At 44.1% G+C, this 16427-nt stretch overlaps 1 pseudogene; it reads right to left on the bottom strand.

The window, feature by feature from the left end:
* Positions 1 to 2138: 2138 nt before the first annotated feature.
* Positions 2139 to 16427, bottom strand: part of LOC127195518 (40S ribosomal protein S2-like) — a 35495-nt pseudogene continuing 21206 nt past the window's right edge.

The raw sequence follows: 16427 nt of genomic DNA, 5'->3' as shown, positions 1-16427 counted from the left end.
TATAAGAGCTGCCTTGGTCATGCTGTCTCTTCACAGCAACAGAGCAGTGACTAAGAGACACACAAATGCAGTTAAGACTGAAAGAGAAGCAATTATTGTCCAGTAGTACCACTGATTGCCAAATGGGTTGTGTAAGAAAAAAAACTCGGGCTGGTCAGAACGTACGGGGGTGGGGGTGGAGGGGGGGCGTGGAAGCAGGTTTGAGCAAAGGTGCTGAGGCAGAGGTAAAACGTTGACAGGCATGATGCATGGGGAAGCACTACATCTTTGCAAGTTCTAGAAGCAGAAGGGAGCAAAGCAGCCGAGAGACAAAGTGGAGACCTTCAAGGGCAGGTAAGTGTCTATCGGTCTCATTGCAGCACTGAGTCTTGATGGAAGGGAAGCGAGGACCAACTAAATTTGAGAGACAGCAGAAGCAGCAGGTAGCAGCTAGAAACGGTCAGTAACCGTAGACAGTGATGGAGTGCATGCTTAACGAGCAAGAGGTCTGCAGCAGGCCATGAAAGCTAGCTGAGCTCTCCTGAAAACCGGTTGTAAGATTTTATTCCAGGGCTGGGCGTGGTGGCGCACGCCTGTAATCCCAGCGCTCGGGAGGCAAAGGCAGGGGGATTATTGTGAGTTCAAGGACAGCTAGAGCTGTTACACAGAGGAAACTCTGCCTCCGAAAAATAAAATAAAATAAAATAAAATAAAATAAAATAAAAGATGACCTTGACAAACTAGGTATGAGTAGGCCTAATTTGTTCCTGTCCCAAAAGTCTGGCGAAGGCTAGAAACAGCATTTATAGCATTTGTGAATACGTGACTAAATAAACAAGACATGATTTCCAGATTTTAGCAAGAAAATGTAACTTGATACAAGTGGAAATTGTTTGTTTGTTTGTTTGATTTGAGACAGGGTTTCTGTGGAACGCTGGCTGTCCAGGAACTCACTCTGTAGACCAGGCTGGCCTCAAATTCACAGAGATTGGCCTGCCTCTGCTTCCCGGGTGCTGGGATTAAAGCCGTGCACCACCACCACTTGGGTACAAATGGAAACAGCTTTAAAGGCATTGCAGACTTGGGGAAATTTGCTTTTCTCTAGTAGAGAGGTGGAATTGGTGGTAAATAGCATGAGAGTTTCCTACAGATGCCTATAACAAGGAGAGTCCATTCCCATAGATAAAAATTCTTTCTTCTTCCCCTTCTCATTTCTTACTAAGGATGTCCTGAGCCCTCATGGGAACGTGCAATAGGAAGGAAGACCGACGGGGCTGGAGTTCCGTAGTCCTGGGTTCAAATGTCACCTCTGCCAACCACTGACTGTACTCCATTGAACATGTTTTTTTTTTTCAGTTTCTCTGAGTCGTCTTCCACATTGTGTGAGAGTCAGAAAAGACTTCCTACATATGGATAGATGGGATAGTAAGATGGAGTCGCAGAGGGGAAATGGCATGCAAAACTGAGTCTAAAAGTAGCAGTCCTATTTCCGAGTCCTGCCACTGAGTTTCCACCAGATATCACGTGATAGTGAGAATGAGAGTTGAAGAGTAAAAACCTTAAGCGGGCTTGGGGGTGGGTCTTTTCAGTCTAGAGGTAGCATTTTGAAAGAGTTTGTAAGGTACTGAATATTACAAAGCAATTAATAAGCTAGCTTTGTTGCTTAATTTTCTTTCAAAAACAAAAACAAAAACAGAAACAAAAACTAGCAGAGGGACCAGCAAGATGGCTAAGCTAGGAAAGGCATTTGCCCCAAGCCTGAAGACCTGAGTATGAATCAGAGAAACTACTCCTACCAGTTATCTTTCCAGTCTCCACATGAGTGCCATGACAGGCATATGCATGCATGTGTACACACACACACACACACACACACACACACACACACACACACACACAAAGAGGGGATGGAGGGTTGGAAACATTTGCCGGGCTGGTGTTGTAGCTCAGTTGGCAGAATACTTGCATAGCTTGCACAAGCCCTCTGTTGATACCGAGAACCTCACCGACCCTAGTGTGGTGACATGTACACACACTGGAAGGTGGAGGCAGAAGGATAAGACGTGCAGTCATCCTCAGCTGTGTAGTAAGTTCAAGGCCAACCTGCCGTTTGCTTTTTAACAGACTTAATTCACTTTATTTTTCTTGTATAAAAACCCTCATGTGGTAGCCACAGCTGGAGCCTGGGTTCTCTGAACAGAGACTCTGGTGTGGGTTTTCACAAGATGATCAGTGAATTCCTGATAAGGAGACTTGATGAAGACAGTTTCTTTCCTGAGGTTGGGGTTTAGGTGTAGGTCTTGGAGATGGCCTTGGCAAAGTTGCCCAGGGTGGCAGTACAGGCCCTGGCTGATGTGTAGCAGTCATCCATACCGGCCATCATCAGTAGCTTCTTGGCCATAGGAGCAGAGATGATGGCAGTGCCTCTGGGGGCAGGGATGAGATGCGCCAAAACACAGCCACAGCGGCCTGTCACCTTGCACAGAACAGTATGTGGCTTGCCAATCTTGTTCCCCCAGTGGCCTCTCTGCATAGGGATGATGGAAAGCTTGGCCAAGATGATGTCCCCTTGGGTAGCAGTGGCTACCTCCTTGGAGCACTTAACACCAAGACCAATATGACCATTGTAGTCCCCAATAACAATAAAAGCCTTGAACCTGGTTTGCTGGCCAGCCCGTGTCTGCTTCTGCACTGGCATGATCTTGAGAACCTCATCCTTTAGGGATGCGCCCAGGAAAAAGTCAGTAATCTCGGATTCCTTAATGAGGAGGGATAACAGACAAATCTCCAAGGACTTGATCTTTATGTCCTTAACCAGGTGGCCCAGCTTGGTGACAAGGATCCTTTCCTTGTCTTTGGCCTCCATGAGCCCCACGGCCTTGAACCTGGCTACTGCCTTCATACCTAGGACAACTGCCAAATCCTCCTCAGAAGCCGCTGTGGCCTCTCCAGCTTTGCTTCCCCCCCCCCCCCCCATCTTGTAAGTTCCAGTGATCCTCCTGTCTCCACCCACTTCAGAGCTGGGGCTTACAGGCATAAGTGCAATGCCTGGATTGTTACATGGGTGTTGGGATCTGAATCGGATCCTCATGGTTATGCTTCAAATGCTCTCAACTGCTTACCTATCTTTCCACCCAAAGAATCCCTGACTCCACGGCCACACGGAATCATGTTTACATGTCTAGCCTCTTTCACAGTCCCATGGAGATATGAAGATAGTGGGAGAAAATTTCATCCAGAAAGAGGATGCCCATAGCTTGTCTTTTCCCTCTGGCCAGTTGCCTGTGGATTCAACAGCTGCAGCCAGAGAAATCATCTGGTGCCTCAGTACTGAGGATGCTGAAGCAGCAACATTCAAGGATGTTGATCCGTAACAATCCCAGACACCCTCATTGCTTGTGTTTGTTGGGGAGACGAATAAACTTCGGTCTGCTGTTGCTGGGATGGAGGTGTTGTCACCCACAGATGAAGTTAATCCTAACTAATACAAACCAAGCCTGACATACAAAAACCCCAGCTATCTTTGAGCATTTATTGGAGGGTTTATGTCATAAAAAGTGAAATCAAGGGGCTGGAGAGATGGCTCAGTGGCTTCTTTTCCAGAGGTTATAGGTTCAGTTCCCAGCACTCATATGGCAGCTCACAACTGTCTGTGACTCCAGTTCCAGGGGATCTGACACCCTTACACAGACATACGAGCAGAGAAGGAGAAAGAGGAGGAGGAGAAGAAGAATAGAAAGAAAGAAAAATGAAAACAGTGGAGGAGATAAATTATACATACAAAGCTACACAGAAGACAACTAGGAAGGAAATGTAGCCAAACTTTACCTTATTGGTTTAGGGTTACAGACTTATAGATAAGTTTTTTGGTTTTGTTTGTTTCAAGACAGGGTCTCACTATGTAGCCTTGGCTGTCCTGGAATTCACTCTGTAGAACAGGCTGGCCTCAGACTCACAGAGATCCTCCTGCCTCTGCCTCTGGAGTGCTGGGATTAGGGACATGCGCCACCACCATCGAGCCCTAGATAGGCGTTTTTGCTTGTTTCGGTTTGTGTGTGTGTGTGTGTGTGTGTGTGTGTGTGTGTGTGTGCGCGCGCGCTTCATGATTGCTTCTTCCCATTTATTTCAGTGGGAAAAAGTATACCTTACTTCCACCCTTTTCCCATTGAGACAGTATTTTGTAGCTTGCTCTTTGCTACTAGAAATAGCTTTGTGTTTCCAGTTTTTCATAATAGCTTTGGTGTGTGAGTGTTGGGCCTGGGGGCAGGGGGGGGGAGAGATTATAGAGTGAGGGTCTTGAGCAATAATCTAAATAATTGGAATTAGATGCAACTGTTCTGGGGGAGGAGGAAAGGCATGAATTTAGGCAATACATTTTTCAGGATTTTTTTCCCCTAACGTTTCCCTTCAGATTGGTCAAGAGTTTATTTTCATTGAAAATTATTATTTTGCCAGGTGTGGTGGCGCATGCCTATAATCCCAGCACTCGGGGAGGCAGACACAAACAGATCTCTGAGTTCGAGGCCAGCCTGGTCTACAAAGTAAGTCTAGGACAGCCAGAGCTACACAGAGGAATCCTGTGTTGGAAAAAAAGAAAATGATAATTCAGGACGGGCAAGATGGCTCAGCAGGTCGAAGGCTTGCCTCACAAGCCTGATGGTCTGAGTTCGATCCCTGGAACCATGGAAAAATGAAAGAAGAGAGCTAGCCCCACAAAGCTGTCCTCTGACCTCCACCAGTGTGCGGCGTCATGCACACAACCACAACCACCACCAACCACAACAACAACAACAAAAATTGTCTAAAATATAGAATAAATGAAATGAAATTTTAATAGGCTATAAAATCATAGAGTCTTATGATGCAAATAAAACCCATAAAGGGATCAAGAGAGCTAGAAGCATGTATTTTTTTAAAGAACAAAAATAATTTTTTATTTTTAATTAAATGTGAATAAAACCCCAATTTCTGTAAAGGGATAAATGTATCTGCTATTATCCAGATTAGGAGATAATGTGGATAATTGTGGAACTATTACCATTTGTTGTAGTCACATGCAAAGTTGTTTAGTTTTGATAAAAAGCAATAGTGTCTACTGATGTCCCACATGCTCCCTAATTTTCAGGTCAGGCTGTTGGAACCATGAATACTTTTATTATATATAACATATATATGTATATATATTTACAAATATAATGTAGTGCATATTTATGTATAGTATATTGTACATTTATTATATACTGTATAAGGTATGGTATATCATTTATAGGTGATATACATATATATCCTGAATATATATAATATGTATAAAGCGTGCATTATTTTTCATTATTTATGTAATTAATTTCTCCAATTTTATGGAATAGAGGGAAAATTTGTAGGGATATTAAAACGTTGAGCAGTGCTATAAATGCTATACTGAAGGCTGACCATAGCAGTACACATATGTAATCCCAAAATTTGGGAGGCTGAGAGAGAAGGATCCTAAGTTTGAGACCAGCCTGGCTTATATAGAAAGCCTCTCACTCAAAACAAGCAAACCAGCTAACTAACTACGTAACTAACTAGCTGATCTGATGCATAAAACACTAAGTGAGTTCCTACCCTCCAATATTAATATAATTAATTAGTTGGTGCTATCACTATCCACTTTCCAGCTGAGGACAGTGATGTGCAGGTGAATTAGATTTTCCCATCACTACAAAGTAATATGTGGTGGGTACTCAGGCAGCCTGAAGTCAACCTTGTTTGAGGAGAGTGTGGCTTTTGCCAATTTCAAGAGGAGGGGGAAAAAAAAAAGGATGGAAATTTCGGGACAAGTAAAGTCCCAGAGTTCTGTGTAAACGTCAGCCACCTTAACTTGGGGCAGCCACTCAACCTCCTGGGTCCTGCAAGAGACTGCTTCTCATGCATTTCTCTTGGCAAGGCAAGACAAGTGTCCCTGTCACACCTGGGGAGCAAACTCCAACCCAGAATATGTTCAAGGTGGAGCAGCCTAAGAGGTGAAAGCTAAGCGTTCTCTCCCTCCAGTTCTGCTCAAAACAGTATCACCCCATGTGGAAAGAAATGGGACACTAGAAAAGCCGAGCGGAACAAAAGAACAGAAAACGAATTCACCTTCTTGCCTTAGCCACTGCAGGCTCAGGAATGAGTCACACCAGTTAGTTTTGTGGGCTTTCCCTGACTCCTTTTTAAATAGCCACTCATAGTCATAGTAGGCAAAACACGGCACAAACACTTGAATAGCTTTAGAGGGCTAGCCAGCATCACACCCATTCATGGTCAAAGACACTGTAGGGGACAGTGTGCTATTTTTCTCACAGATGGCTTAGTTCCAGGCCTGGGCTGGACAGAACTCCGGTTAGAGCTCTGATTTTGCGTCATGCTTTTGGTGTCAACCTGATCCGATGCAGTGTCATGTTGGATTCTCAAAACAGCTCCGTGAAATCAATAGGGTTGGTATTATTGGCCCCATTCTGCAGATAGGAAACTATTTTTAGGTAAGTAGGCCAAGGTATTACTGCCACCCTCGTTTTATGAATGAGGAGACCCACTTTATACAAGCAGCGTGCTATGAATAGCTGTGACAGGGACGCAGACCCACAGAAGGCACACAGAAACTTGAGGGATTGCTTAAAGCTGGAAAAGGAGTGAAACACAGTGCACAGCTGGGATACTCGCGGAGGTTGCGGGTTTATCACTGCTTTGTAGTTACCACATTCTCATAAACTGTTCTGAAGCTAACAGACACCCGCCCCCCCCCCCCAAGCCTTGGTATGTAAAGAGATGATTGACAGGACTGTCCCTTACATGGTTCCATGCGTCACCACTCACATGGAGATGACGCCACCCCCATAGCATTGGCTATGAGTGGCAGCTGTCCCTTAGACTTGCCAAAAACTTGACCCTAAATCAGAGGCACTACATAGACATTACAGAAATCAACCACGTAAATCTCTGGCTTTGTCTTGCGTCCCCTTGTCCAGGCCATCTGCCATCCTCTGCGGTGACTTCTGTCCTTGTCACCTTTTCCGGGTGTTCAGCTTTCCCGTTTGCTTATATTCTACTTTAACTGAGTCTTTTTTTTAAAGATAAGGTCTTACTGGTCTCAAACTCCCAGTGATCCTCCTGCCTCAGCCTTCCTAGTGCTGTCCCTGATCTAATAATTTATCTTTTTACATTAGTCTTCTGTGTTTTACCTTAGCAATTTGACTCTTAAGTTTTACATCCTTGCAAAGACTGTAACTCTGAGAACAGAAACTATTTCTATTTATTTTCTTTCTTTTGTTCTTTCTTTCTTTTTTGTTTTTTTTGTTTTGTTTTTTTGTTTTGTTTTGTTTTTTTGGTTTTGGTTTTCCGAGTCTCTCTGTGTAGCCTTGGCTGTCCTGGACTCGCTTTGTAAACCAGGATGGCCTCGAACTCACAGTTACCCGCCTGCCTCTGTCCCCCGAGTGCTGGGATTAAAGGTGTGTGCCACCACCGCCTGGCTTGATTTCTATTTCTTTATGGTTCAAGCTTTCCTGTACTTAGTGATAAGCCCAGTAGTTAAAGTACAGTTTCAGTTTTCTTTAAAAAAAAAAAAAAGTCATTTAGTTAAAGCACACACGTTTAATCCTAGGACTCAGGAGGCGGAGGCAGGCAGATCTCTGTAAGTTCTAGGCCAGCCTGCTTTGTATAACAAGTCCCAGGATGGCCAGGGCTACATAGAAAGACTCTGTCTCAAAAACCAAAACAAAGCAGATTTGGAGTCATTTGGTATTAGTGTGGTTAATAATCCTAAGTAATTGTAGAAATACATTAGTTATTCTACGAAAAAAAAAACCACTTCTCTTTAAGTTTACTAATGGGCTTATATTTCTTCTCTCTCCCTCCATTTCTCTTTCTTTCCTTTCCTTCATGACAAGTTTTATGTTTCCCAGGCTGGTCTCAAACTTACTATGTCACTGAGGGTGATTTGAACTTCTGATGCTTCAGCCTCCATCTCCCCATCTCTGTGGTTGTAGATAGGCACCACCATTAGGGGTTTATACAGTGCTGGGGATCAAAGCCAGGGCTTCCTGCATGTTAAGCACACACACTACCAACTGAACGGCACCCTCAGCCTTACTGTATATACAGTGCTCTGATGCTAGAGTTACTGTTTGCAACGTTTGTGCCTTTATTTGGTGACTCACGAGCACGAACAAAAGTGAAATCTAGTTAGTGTTATTGCTTGCTTCCAGAACAAATTCAAAAATAACGGCCATTCCAAGCTATTGAATTGTATTTCCTAAGAGTGAGGATATCACGTAGTTTATCAAACTTAGATAAGCACACAGTTTACGTAAATGTCAGAACTCTAGAGGAAATCTAACCTAATGTAAAACAAACATCGGTTCTTTAAAAGTTTGTCAGAGGTTGGCTCCAGTTACATGTAACAGAAATTTGACTATAGTAATAGCTTAACCATAAGGAACTGTTGTGTTTTGTTTGAGTCAAACGCTTCTTGCTTTGTAGCCCAGGCTGGCCTTAAATGCATAATCCTCCTGCCTCAACCTCTGGAGTGCTGAGATTATAGGTATGCACCAGCATGCTTTACTCCTGAATAGTTTTTTTTTTAATTAAAAATTTAAAAAATTTATTCACTTTACATCCCTATTGTAGCCCCCTCCCTCTTCTCCTCCCAGCCCCACCCTCCTTCTCTTATCCCTCCTCCCCCTCCCCTAGTCCTCAGAAAGCGGGAGCCTTCCTCCTTTATCATCTGACCCTTGCCTCTCAGGTCTCATCTGGACTGCCTGCATCCTCTTCCTCTGTGGCCTGGCAAGGCTGCCCCACCGAGGGAAAGTGATCTGTGTGGGCACCAGAGTCCATGTCAGAGGTAGCCTCTATTCCCTGTACTATGGGACCCACAAGGACACTGTGCTGCCTGTTGACTGCATCTGAGCAGATGGCCTAGGTTCTCACCACGCATGGTCCTTGGTTGGTGCAACAGTCTCTGCAGTACCCACCTCCTCTGCCTGGATTTGTTGGTTCCATTGGTCTCCTTGTGGAGCTCCTGTCCCCTCCAGGTCCTTCTATCCTCCAGCTCTCCCATAAGACTCCCTGCACACCGCCCCAAAGTTTGGCCGTGAGTCTCAGCATCTGCTTCGACCCTCTGCTGGGTGGAGTCTGTCAGAGGACCTCCATGGTAGGCTCCTGTCCTGTTTCCTCTCTTCAACCACTTCCGGCGTCTGTTCTATTGTCCTTCTGGATGAGAATTAAGCATCCACCCTAGGGTCCACCTTGTTATTTAGCTTCCTTAGGTCTGTGGACTGTAGTGTGTAATATCCACTTATAAGGGAGTATGTACCATGTGTGTCTTTCCGGGTCTGGGTTACCTCACTCAGGATGATCATTTCTAGTTCCATCCATTTGCCTGAAAATTTCAGCATTTCCTTGCTTTTAATAGCTGAGTAGTATTCCATTGTGTAGATGTACCACCGTTTCTGTATCCATTCTTCAGCTGAGGGACATCTAGGTTGTTTCCAGATTCTGGTTATTACAAAGAAAGCTGCTATGAACATAGTTGAGCAAATGTCCTTGTTGTATGGTGGAGCATCTTTTAGATACATGCCCAGGAGTGGTACAGCTGGGTCTTGGGGTAGAACTATTCCCATTTTTCTGAGAAAGCACCAGTTTGATTTCCAAAGTGGTTGTACAAGTTTGCACTCTCACCAGCACTGGAGGAGTGTTCCCTTTTATTCGTATCTTTGCTAGCATGTGCTGACACTTGAGTTTATGATTTTAACCATTCTGATGGGTGGTTTTTGGTGTTTTAAAATACCAAAAGGCCTAGAAGACTAGACAGAGTTGTAAGACGAAATGAATGAAAATTTAGGATACTCAGCTGGTAAACACAATGAATACTATTTTTTGTTTGGCTTCCCCTGCCCCCGCCCCGCTCTTTGGTTTTTTCCTGAGACGGTTTCTCTGTGTAGCCTTGGCAGGCCTGGAGTCACAGAGATCTGTCTGCTTCTGCCTCCCTGAGTGCTGGGATTACAAGTGTGTGCCACAGTGGCCAGCAATGAATACTATTTTAATGTAAGCATGTAGCACACACAAGTTTTAGAGAGAAACCTTCATTTTTTTTCTACCAGAACTGAACTGCATGGACAGTTCAAGAACTGCAGCTACGATTAGCTGCAAAGGTGACCAAGGAGTGAATTATTAAGTTGGCTGCTCCCCCATCCTGAACAAACTGGGTTCCCATTGCAAAGAATGAAGAAAGACTAGCTGAAGTAGACAATTTACACTATTTGCTGTGAAGGGAAACATAGTCCGAATATCCATCTTGAACTCTGTAGTAGTCTCTCAGGCAAACACTGTAAATCTGAAAGGCGAAGGAAACTGCAGAGAAAGAGGTTCAGCCACTTGTCTTAGCCACCCTGAGGCCACTTAAATGTCTGAGATGTTATTTCTCATAATTTTATGTTCTTTGATGATTTTATTTATATTTGCTTGTTTGCTTGTTTGCTTGCTTGTTTGTTTTTGAGACAGGGTTTCTCTGTGTAGCCCTGGCTATCCTAGAATTGACTGTGTAGACCAGGCTGGCCTTGAACAAAGATCTCCCTGCCTCTGCCTCCGGAGTGCTGGGATTAAAGGTGTGTGCCACCACTGCCTGGCAATGATTTTAATGTGTATCTCTGTGTGTGTGTGTGTGTGTGTGTGTGTGTGTGTGTGTGTGTGTGTGTGTGTGTAGGTGTTCATGCCATGGTCATCAGGCATGCCAGCCTGATCCTTTACCTACTTAGCCATTTTGATGGCTTGGTTGCCCCTACTTTCAAGAATATCTTTGATCCTCAATACTTTTGGAGAAATCTAAAGATTTTGGTAGGTCTAACCAAAAAGTAGAAATGGTGTCTCTAGAACCAAAGCCATAATTCATCTGAGTCTCTGTTGGAGTCATGATTGTGTTAAACTGCTCAAGTCTGTGAAGGAAATTCATCTAAAATATCGATTAGTGTGACTCTCACCTCCATGACCCAAACCTCATAGGCCTGCTAAGCAAATCTCCTCTGATCCAACACACTTTACTGTGTGATTTTTTTTCTCCAAGATAAAAGAATGCTACACCCATTTTCCCCTTACTCCCTTCCTCTATGACTGTGTCTGAGGGGGACCTCCTCCCCCTGTATATGCTCATAGGGTATCAAGTCTCTTCTTGGTAGCCTTCTATCCTTCCTCTGAGTGCTAGCAGGCGTCTCCATCCAGGGGACATGGTCAAATATGGGGCACCAGAGTTCATGTGAAAGTCAGACCCCACTCTCCACTCAACTGTGGAGAAAGTTCTGTCCATTGGCTAGATCTGGGTAGGGGTTCGAAGTTTACTGCACGTATTGTCCTTGGCTGGTGTCGTAGTTTGAGCAGGACCCCTGGGCCCAGATCCGCCCGTCATAATGTTCTTCTTGTAGGTTTCTAGGACCCTGAAGAGGTATTTCCTAACAAAACCAAAACCCCTTGTGCTTCATGTATGTACGTATGTGTGTGGCACACATGTGTGAGTGTGTGTATGTGTGTTTGTATATGTATGTGTTTATATTATGTGTGTGGGTATGTATGTGTATGTGTGTTTGTACATGCATGTGTTTATGTGTTTATACATGTACACGTATTTGTATATATGTGTCAGTGTGTGTGCTATGCTTATGTTCACTAATATGTATGTATATACGTGTGGGAGTCAGACAACCTCAGATGTCATCCCTTAGGAAGTTTCCCACTTCTGTTTTTATGACATGACCTCTCATCATCAGCTTGGCACTTGCTTTGCTGTGACCAGTGAGCTTCAGGGATCTCTCTGGCCTCATGTCCCCGCAAGGGGATTCAAAGCATGTGCCTCTACCTCTGTGTTTTGTTTTTGTTGTTTTGTTTTGTTTTTGTTTTACAGGAGTTCTGAGGATTAAACTCAGGTTGTCACACTTGCAAGGCAAGCACTTTACCCACGAGCAGTCCCCAGCTCTGTTCATTGAATATAACATCCCCAAAGTAGTGTCAGATGGTGACCTTTGCCCATTTCATTTTTTCTATACTGATAAAGAGCTATATGTAAAATAAGAATATAGTTCCACATGAGTATTTTTAGTATCACTACTATACAGAAATATACTCAAATAAAAACAAATACTTAGTTTTACTAAGTCCTCCCCTTTTCTTACGGTCTAGTTACCCGTATATCCTTTGTTATGTCTCCACTAAAATAAAAGTTTCGTGTCTAACTGAATAAGCAGCACAGTTATTTTTGTCAGAGTAATAAAAGTGAGTGCTTTCTCCATTTTTGGGAGTGGTGTAGTCTTTAGAAACTCCCAGAAGGCGTCATTCAGATAAGGTCACACCAAATAGAAGTTTGGCTCACTGGATTAAAAATAGATAGGCACAGTGACTCAGCAGGTAGCTTGGTGCTCTCGCCCACTGAGAACATCCTAATTCTTCCTTGTGGTACATCACAGAGGCGTGTTCCAGAGGCTTTGCGGAGATTAGCTCATTTGGCTACTAGAAATAAGATCACAGTATATCTAGGACGTTCTGGGAGATGCGATGACCCCGAGACTATTTTGGGTCAGACTCTAGCTAAGTATACATAAACGTGCATTCAGCATACCTTTGTGAGTCGCTCTTTTCTCTGACTATGTTCTGTGTCAAATTCTGGGAGAAGTGTAATTAAGCCCACATTCAAAATAAGAATTTGTCGATGGTGTTATGCTGAAGCCGAAAGTGAACAAGAGAATCAGGTTACAGAGAGAACTTGACTGAGCTCTGATTTCTAGAACAATGCCCGCACTGTTTTCCCTTACATGAATGTCTCTGAGATGCTGGAAAGCTCACTGATGGACTGGGGACGTCTTGTAAAAGTGTCCCACTCTCTGACACCAAGGAGAGGAGAGTGACACTGACAACCTGAGTTTTCTGAAACAACCCTGCCATACATTTCAAAGTCACTTTCCCAAAGTTTACCTATAATCCTTTTTCCTTCATCTAGGCCTCTGTCAGTCTACATCACCCTTAGAGGGTATATAAACCCACTGGTCTTTTTTGTTTTTTTTAATAAGCCCTTTGGATGTTTACTTCCTTTCTTGGTTAGGTCTTTTTTGGTCAACTTGACATAAATTAGTCATTTGGGAAGAGGAAACCTCAATCGAGAAAACTCTCTCTTTGTATTGGCCTGTGGGTAAGCTTTTGAGGCATTTTTCTTAATTAATGATCAATGTGTCATGGCCAAGCTCACTGTAAACAGAGCCACCCTTGGGCACATGGGCCTGGGGTATATAACAAAGCAGGCTGAGCAAGCCACCAGGAGCAAGCCAGTAAGCTGGGTTTCTCCATAGCCTCTGCCTCAGTTCCTGCCTCCAGGTTCCTGCCTTGAGTTCTTGCCCAAACTTCCAGTAGTAATTTAGTGTGACCCTGAGAATGATAAGCTGAAATAAACCCTTTCCTCTCTGAGTTGTTTTTGATAATGATGTTTTACCACACCAATAGAAATCCCATGACATTTTCTCTCCTTTTCTCCCAACAGTCCCAGACAATCAGGGAGCATCTTACACATGAATAGAGTGACAGTTCTCCTAAGAGGGGCATGAGGAGAGGAAGGCACTATGGTTTGGATGTGTCCCCCCAAAGGGGCATGTCTTGGAAATCTGATCCTCCATGCAACAGTGTTGAGAGGCAAGGCTAGTAAGCAGCGAGTAGTCACTAAGTGTCTGCTCTCAGGAAGGTGGTGATGTGATCACGAGACTCCTTTTAATCCTTGTAAGAGCAGATTTGTTTCAGGAGTGGGTAGTGTCCTCTCTGGTTCACTGTCTTACTGCCTCTTGCCCGTTCACATTCCACTGAAGAGAGCAACACATCCTGAGAGCTTGTACCAGGCACCAGCAAGATGCTATTGGGCTTTCAGTCAAATATATTTCTTTTCTTTATAAATTCACCAAATTTGATATACTATGACGGTAACACAGAACAGGCTAACACAGAAGGCCCATTCTCCTTCCAAAACATCTCTCTGTAAATTATTGCCTCCTGCTAGGGCAGCGCTTACAGCTACTACTGATGTAGGTGAAACTTAAAGTAATGCATCTGATGTTGTGAAGGACTTGTTAACAGATTTGCTAGGAGATGTCAAGTCACACAAGTGGAATTTAGCGAAGGGAGCGCTGCCTCCAAAATAACAAAGACATGTAATGTGCTAACCGGGCCTGTTAGGGGTGAGGAAAATGTATTTACTCACCAGGATTAACCAGCCACTAGGCTCCATTCCCCTAATAAGGGACAGGCATTAGGACCTGCTCCCTGATACCTGTAATGGCAGCTCAAGGACAGCAGTATAGGGTCACAGTCAGCTACAGGTTTTGGTGTGCCATTGGGGTCCCCTGTGCTCATGAGGAAAAACGTAATTTTCCAAGTGGACAAGAAACTCTGGGTAATCACTATGGGGAAGAACACTGGTATACTTAAAACCATTCTGGCACTAGGCAATAGCTTTGCTGTGTAAATCCCCTATCTGCCTAAGTGGCCAGACTTGCGTGCAATCTCCCCTTTCCTTAAAATGTTGCAAGTGTAATGGGGGTCAGGACCTGAAAGTGATTTAAGGGTGTCAGTGCCTATGGAATATATGAGCTTAAGACATATGTATGTAAGGACCATTCTGTATTAGAGGCTGACTCGTATTTGAGTGTTAGCCACAGTTAGCCAAGTGCTTTAGTAAAGTGCTTTTTCTTCCTCTCTAAGTGTGCACCGATTCTTCACCTACAAGGCACATTATTTCTATAATACTATCCTTCATCAACATTAGCACACCAGCACCCATCTAAAACTACCCTCTTGTTCTCAGCCTCCGGATGTTAAGTTCTCAGCCTCCAGGTGTTAAGTTCTCAGCCTCCAGATGTTAAGTGCTAAAGAGCCAAAGACAAGGGAAATTGAGTCTTGAGCCTCTTTGAGCTTCATTTAGTCTCTTACCAGGCCACCACCAAGCCAGCAGATAAGCAAGCTATGATAAGAGGGAAAAAAAGTGGAGACTACAGGTCCTGCAGCAGACATCCTGCGAGCCCGGAAGATGGAACAGCTTGAAGAAAGGAAGACGTAGAGGCTTTTGAGAGAAGAGAAACACAGTGAGCCTGACATGGGCAGAAAACAAGTTCTTTTATCATAGAACTTGCTCTGCAGGCCTCCAGGGATTGACCTAACTGGGCAGTGAGGGAACGAAGAAAGGACAGACACACAGAGATATGTTCGGAAAAGATGGGATAAGGTGCTCTGGGCTCTCTGTGGAGAAGCTGCAGTACCCTGAAGCTTCTGGGCTCTCTGTGGAGAAGCTGCACGTTTACTATATACCATTGAACAGGGCTGTGGTGTTATTGCTGAGTAAGGAGACGGATCTAGCTGATCTTGGCAGGAGTGGGCTCTGTAGGGGAGCAATCTTCAGGCTGCAAATATCTAAGTGTGAAACACCACTGTAGATAGTTTCTGCACGCACTATCAATATCTGTACACGGACCAGAAGAAGGCTTTGCCATGCCCATGTGTCTGAGCATGGGAGTCTTTGACATGGCTGTGCCCATGCCAAACAATACACAGTCCCTCAGGACTTCACCTGTTCTCTTACCCTATGGGTAACCTGGGAAACACTTCTTCTTAAGCTAAGCCTGTAACCAGACACATGGGGTTGAAGCTAACCTTTGGCAGACAGCCCATTTTCATTTTGGGCTGTCTAGAATTGTTGGATTTACCATAAATTCTCTGTTTCCTGTCATATGAGGATGTCTCCTTAGTCAGAGAGTTAGCCAAGAGTAAGAAAGGTCTAATTAATAGAGGCTTATAGCCAGGGCTACATAGTGAGACACAGTCACGGTAAATAAATGCATAGACACATAGAATAAAAACAAAAAAACAAAGCTTACAGTGAGTTCCCATTGTTATGAGTAGTGTCTATAGGGATGGTCTCAGACCAGATTGTATCTACCTGTGTTTCTAAATCCTTGTCGCTATTAAGAAAGAATTTAGGGATAAGGCAAAGGCAAGGAAGTTTAATGTTGGGTACCCAAGGGTGAGTGTGGGCTTCTCAAGAGAGTGATTCATAGCTAGGATTTAGGGGAGTTCATAAAATAAGCAGACTTTAATGAGGGAGGATTATTCATGACTGTGGGCTGGGGAGTGGAAGGCAGGAACTTCCAGGACTGGGTCAGGATTTTTTTGGAACAGGGGTTGTTGCCTCTTTTCTATCTTAACATAAGTTTTTCCAGATGTGACTTGGTATCAGCTGTGTGATGGGAGCACCCAGCTTTGCAAGGCTCTTGATAAAAGATGAGGTTATAATAATGCAAAGGACACTTGGCCACCAGTTTTGAGAGGCCTTGAGTCTCTGTGATTGGAGTGGTCACATGACATCCTGCCGCAATACAGCTCTGTGGTTGCCTGAGCCTTTAAGCACGATGTAGTTCGTG

This window comes from Acomys russatus, chromosome 1 (assembly GCF_903995435.1).
Source record: "Acomys russatus chromosome 1, mAcoRus1.1, whole genome shotgun sequence".
NCBI lineage: Eukaryota > Metazoa > Chordata > Mammalia > Rodentia > Muridae > Acomys > Acomys russatus.
Note: the sequence above shows the minus strand (reverse complement) of the source record. Positions and strands in the feature narration are given on the sequence as shown.